Here is a 6,363-nt window from a genome sequence, read left to right as displayed (position 1 = left end):
ATAGAGTAGATTATAAAATGAATATATTACTTTAACTTTAAATCTTAAAATTACACAGAATTAGTTAAGTAGAAGTAAATTTGAGAGTTGCTTGAGTTTTTTGGTAAGTGTATCTTTTCCTATAATTGCCCGGTTTTTAGTGCTTTTTTATTGTGATTTTTAAGTGTTACACATATTAATTTTTGTCATTATAAATTAACTCATTATTATATGCTAGAAATGTTTCAAATGGTGGCACTTCTACTGGTCCTTCAATTTCTTCAGTCTTTTGATGGCAGACTATACTGTGACAGCAGAAACAGTGTTGTAGGTCCAGGCACCACCAGCTGCCATTTTCATGAAAGAATCACAATGCCAGATGCCCGCAGCTTGTCTCTTCATCATGGACTTCCCACAGAAGGAGCAAGTGTATGCGGCATGATGGCTGATTTCAATTTTCTTCAGCATTTTCCTGAGGGAGGCACTATAATGGGTCCCATATTTATTGACAGTTCTGACCTTCTTGTTGTGTTAATCATGTCTTCCCACAAACATTGAAGTTTTTAAAAGAAGGTGAAACACTTGGGCTACCTCGGTGGCACTAGTGGTAAAGAACCCATCTGCCCATAAGGGATGCTGATTGTATCCCTGGGTCAGGAATATACCCCGGAGGAGCGCATGGGAACCCACTCATGCCTGTAGCCTGTCTGGCTACAGTCCACAGTTGCAGAAGAGTTGGACACAACTGAAGCAACTGAGCATACAGGAAAGCAGGAATCAACACTTAAAGATATGGAACATTCATTTTAAAGAAGTTTCCAAAATATAGACACTACTTTTTATAATCATTCTCTATTTTGTGCCATTAAAGGATAGAGACTAGATTCTCCATGTGAGTGACACAGGGAAGACTGTGTTATTCTTGTGATAATGCTGCAGTACTGTTTGCAGTTATGGCAAGGTGAGAGGTATACTGACAAATTGAAACTCCAGTACTTTGGCCACCTGATGTGAAGAACTGACTCATTTGAAAAGACCTTGATGCTGGGAAAGATTAAAGGCAGGAGGAGAAGGGTAGGACAGAGGATGAGATGGCTGGATGGCATCACTGACTCAATGGACATGAGTTTGAGTGAACTCCGGGAGTTGGTGATGGACAGGGAAGTCTGGCATGATGCAGTCCAAGGGGTTGCAAACAGTAGGACATGACTGAGTGACTAAACTGAATTGAACTGAATACTAAGTGTATGGTCTGATATATTGGTATTATTGATATCTTTGATTTGATCCCAAAGGGAAGGGAGCTTATAGATCCAGAAATTTTGGTGAACTTTTGTGTTTATGTTTATAGTTTTAATTTTTGACCCATTAACTTTAACTTACATGCACTAGAAATATTTATTTTTTCCCTAACTGGAAACAGTTGTCAGCTTTTATTTTTGGGGGCTCCAAAATCACTGCAGATGGTGATTGCGGCCATGAAATTAAAAGACACTTACTACTTGGAAGGAAAGTTATGATCAACCTAGATAGCATATTAAAAAGCAGAAAAAAAAAAAAAAAGCAGAGGCATTACTTTGCCAACAAAGGTCCGTCTTGTCATGGGTACGGTTTTTCCAGTGGTCATGTATGGATGTGAGAGTTGGACTGTGAAGAAAGCTGAGCACCAAAGAATTGATACTTTTGAACTGTGGTGTTGGAGAATACTCTTGAGAATCCCTTGGACTGCAAGAAGATCCAACCAGTCCATTCTAAAGGAGATCAGTCCTGGGTGTTCATTGGAAGGACTGATGCTAAAGCTAAAGCTGAAACACCTGATGTGAAGAGTTGACTCATTGGAAAAGACCCTGATGCTGGGAGGGATTGGGGGAAGGAGGAGAAGGGGATGACAGAGGATGAGATGGCTTGATGGTATCACTGACTCTATGGACATGAGTTTGAGTAAAGTCTGGGAGTTGGTGATGGACAGGGAGGCCTGGCGTGCTGTGATTCATGGAGTCGCAAAGAGTTGGACATGACTGAGTGACTGAACTGAACTGAACTGAACTTTTAAAATTAAATAAGAGATTAAAGAGTTAATATAACTGAAAAGCCATGTCAGGGGAAAAAAAAAGACTACAATTTCTACAGTGTGATTAGGAGAATTCTTAGACTTCTAGGCATTGGGAAAATGAAGGAAACACAGATTTAAAGTGAAATGAATACATTTACACTTGCCATAGTCTTACTGTCAATGAAGAAACATTATTTTCCTTATTTTATAAATGGGATGGTTCTATAAATAACTTTTAGAACATGTAGCTTTGATGTTTCAGGCACGAAATATAATGGAATTTAAACCTCAAATATTTGAAAGATGTATTTTTTAGACACAAAGTTCAACTTTTAAAACTGTTGCAGAGACTTACATTACAGAATATACATTATTTTACATCTACTTAGAAATGCAGTCTAATTTGCATTTAGATAACTGAGGCTTATAATGATCTTAATATAACAAGTATTCAGCATTTAACACTATACAGCATCCATATCTTTTTCACCTGTACTGATGTCTATGGCTTTGTTTTGGGGCCAGTTCAATTCCATTGGTATTTTTATAAGTATTAAGGTATCACTTCTGGAAAAGGCAATGGCACCCCACTCCAGTACTCTTGCCTGGAAAATCCCATGGACAGAGGACCCTGGTAGGCTGCAGTCCATGGGGTCCCTAAGAGTCAGACACGACTGAGCGACTTCACTTTCACTTTTCACTTTCATGCATTGGAGAAGGAAATGGCAACCCACTCCACTGATCTTGCCTGGAGAATCCCAGGGACGGTGGAGCCTGGTGAGCTGCCGTCTATGGGGTCGCACAGAGTCGAACACGACTGAAGCAACTTAGCAGCAGCAACAGCAGCAAGGTATCACTTCTAACTTAGATACAGTTATGCGAGAAAGTATGTGCTTGGCATTGTGGAAAGAAAGTGAAAGTGAAGTCGGTCAGTCATGTCCGATTCTTTGCAACCCCATGGACTTTAGCCTACCAGGCTTTTCCATCCATGGGATTTTCCAGGCAAGAATACTGGAGTGGGTTGTCATTTCCTTCTCCAGGAGATCTTCCCGACCCAGGGACTGAATCCGGGTCTCCCGCATTGTAAGCAGATGCTTTACTGTCTGAGCCTCCAGGGAAGACCAAAGTTTTGCATAAATAAACTAACTGGACAGCAGTGAAAGATAAAGTTGACAACAAAATAATTGATATTTATTGAAATATTTATATTGTTCAAATAGGAAATGCTTTATAAAGCCTATACATTAAAGTATTCAAAAATTATAATGGACTTTCAATTCAAACAGGCTTTGTTTTCACTCTCTGATGTACCTCAGCCCAAGCTGTATTGCTTTGGACAGGTCACATATTTTCTCACACTTAACACACTGTATAATACTTGTTAAGCAATCAATAAATGCCCAAAGTTATATTACTATTGTCTCTTTTAGGATAGTTTTTTTAATGTTAATATTTATAATAGTATCACTTTCTGTTTTGATATGCTAATCTATTCAGGAGTTGAATGAGTTAAAGGAGACTATGATGTATGAAGGTTTTTCTTGGCAATGGTGGTTATACGTTTCTTGTAGGACAGGTGAGATTTGTGTAAGCAGATAGGTAGATGCACTTTATTAACCAGCTAATTATTTTGTGAGCACATCCTACATGCCAGGCATTATGTTAATTCCTGAGGAAATCCCAGTACAATGATGCATGATCATTTTGTTATCAAGGAATTTATAATCTGGGGATAGAATGAATAAATAAAATAAGAATTTAAATGTATAGTCAGTTACTATAGGAGCACAGATAAAGTGTGTCACTATACAGATGGCTGGTCTGGGAATAAAGAAGCAAGAAGGATAGATGAGTTTACACTCACAAAGAGAAGACAATCATATGATGAACAAATGAAGCCCAGGAATCCAAAATAACTGGAATTAAGGCAGGAGATGCATTTCAGAAAGAATTTGGTTTGATAGATGTAGTTTCTGCGAGATCTGAAATATGAGGAAGAAGAGAGGTTAGACATTGGAGTGGTAGTGGGACTAAAGTAAACAAAAATTTAAAAAAATATATACATCTGAGCATTAAACTATGAACATCTACAGTTTTAAAAATTCTTATCAAATTAATCCTCAAAAAGAAAGAAAAGCCTATTTTGTAGCTCCCTAGTTTTACAAATCCCTTCAAGAGAAGACATCTGGAAATCATATCCATCTAAGGAGCTGGATTTTTTTAGCAACGTTGGCCTATGTTAAAACATCAATAGGTATTTTCTTAAATCAACCTTCTCCTGGCCATTGTTCTACAGTCTGAATGCATTTTAGTAAATTAATCACTTAGCTAATAATCTCTCTGAAATGTAAAGTGGAACATTCTTATGTTCAGTGTTTAAAAAATAGGAGTTGGTTGTTGTGCTTCATGAATATCAACACAGCTTGAACCTTTCAGCCTTGTGTCCCATGTGGAACAACTTAACATCCTTCCTCTTTCACTTTGCACCTTCGTATGTCAAAAGGACTTTAAAAAATAAATCTCTCATCATGAAACCGCTGTGAATATCAACAGGGACTAAAACTCTCTTAGGTAATCTAAGGGCAGAAAAGTTTAGGGGACACATTTTCTGAAAGAATTTAGAACACAAATATCGATCAAGATCACATACTTTCCAGCATCTACATTACCAGGATATAACTTTATCATGATGTCAATTATATGACCTGAATAAATATAGCTTTGAAAGAGTAGGAATAGTTTTCAGTTTTCTTAAAGCAATTAATATTCTAACTCACAAGTTTCAGTAATTTGACTTATAGGAAAACAGGAAAAGTAGGATTTTTGGTAATGTATGAAGAATTCCCTCCTTTACTGATGTTTTTGTTCATTATAATCTCTCTCCACACTGAGATACGAACAGATTTTTACATGCTTCTTACCTCATAAAGTGATTTTATTTCTGAAGCAATTGTGTCCTGCTAACAAAAGTCCCATTTTAGTGGCTCATAGGAAACCATTCCCTGATGGATAGGAAAAGACATAGTGAGGAGGGCTATGACTACAAAATTAAGGGCTATGTGGCAAAAATTTTACTTGGTTAAGCAGATGTATGATCTTATAAAAATTCCAAATGAAAAATATACAAAATACAGAAAAGAAGCTATATAAAATTCTTTATTTTGTGAAATTCAGTACATACTGGAAAATTATTGTAACATTGCATTTTGCTTAATATTCTTCAAGATACTAGCACCAAAAATTATTTCATATGAACATCTGCCACCAATATATTTTTTATACCATTACCATGATTAATTTTGATTATATTATTGTAGCTGTCATAAAATACTTTATTTGAATTCAAATGCAGAAATATATATTACTGCATAGAGAAATCATTCCAGCTATAAAACAATAAGTGGTCCCAATACATTTTAGACTAAAGAACACTAGAAGGAAAATAAATGCTTTTTTCATGTATATAAAACTATGCTCTAAAACACATGAGTGACTTAATGCACCTACCATTCAATATCCTTTCTAGTTTACTTTGTTTACGGGACTTGTGCATTAGTCTTCTAAAATTGTTTTCTGTGTTTTTCAAAAAAAAATACATACATTTGAAATTTGCAAATACATATAATTCCAAGTTAATTTCATGTTTTTACTTTTTCACAAGAAGGAATTAAAGTATGAGTTAGACTATCAGCTTACATACTGAAATGAATTGTGAGTTAAGATAGTATTATTTCTGCTCATATGCAGTGTTGTTAGAATTCTGAGCTGTAGAAGCAGGTTGTCAGCTGCTCAGACAGATTCCTGGTGAGACAGCAGGAGGTAGATCTTGGACTCAAGTTTAATAGCTCACCTAGGAATAATCAGGTTGATCTGTAATCCAGAAGAGAATTTGAGTATTAAGATTAATTTTATTAGATATGCTTCTGTCCATAGTTTCAAATTGGATGACATCTGCTTCAACATTTAGTGGTTTAAGAATCCAATTAGTAAGTCACCGGATTCAGGGAGCATGATATTGAAAAAGAAGAACTGGTTGATTCTGTGAAATTTTCTGTCTATGCCACATTAGATCCTCCTATATAGTCTCTAATATATTCGAAAATAAGTGACCGGGACACTCATATCACTGTAGAGAATATTTCCCCTGTACCATTGTGTATGCATGCTCACAAATTATTTGATTAAACCTTTACAATGCTCTTCATCTGTCAGTAAGATAAAATGTTCCTATCAAAGAGGAGCCTTTTCCTTTACCCTACTCAGTTCTCTGGCACTTACACATAGAAAAACCTGAAGTGCAGTTCAGCCTCCAATGTTCAGGGAAAGAGGAG

The 6,363-nt window shown here is 36.3% G+C and overlaps 1 pseudogene; it reads right to left on the bottom strand.

The window, feature by feature from the left end:
- Window positions 1-240: 240 nt before the first annotated feature.
- Window positions 241-5,585, bottom strand: LOC147375930 (large ribosomal subunit protein eL43 pseudogene; annotated as a pseudogene).
- Between the last annotated feature and the right edge of the window lie 778 nt (window positions 5,586-6,363).

Source organism: Bos grunniens, chromosome 3, assembly GCF_055505025.1.
Source record: "Bos grunniens cultivar Pamir isolate PY7600 chromosome 3, Bosgru_T2T1.0, whole genome shotgun sequence".
NCBI lineage: Eukaryota > Metazoa > Chordata > Mammalia > Artiodactyla > Bovidae > Bos > Bos grunniens.
This window is presented reverse-complemented; position numbering and strand designations above follow the sequence as displayed.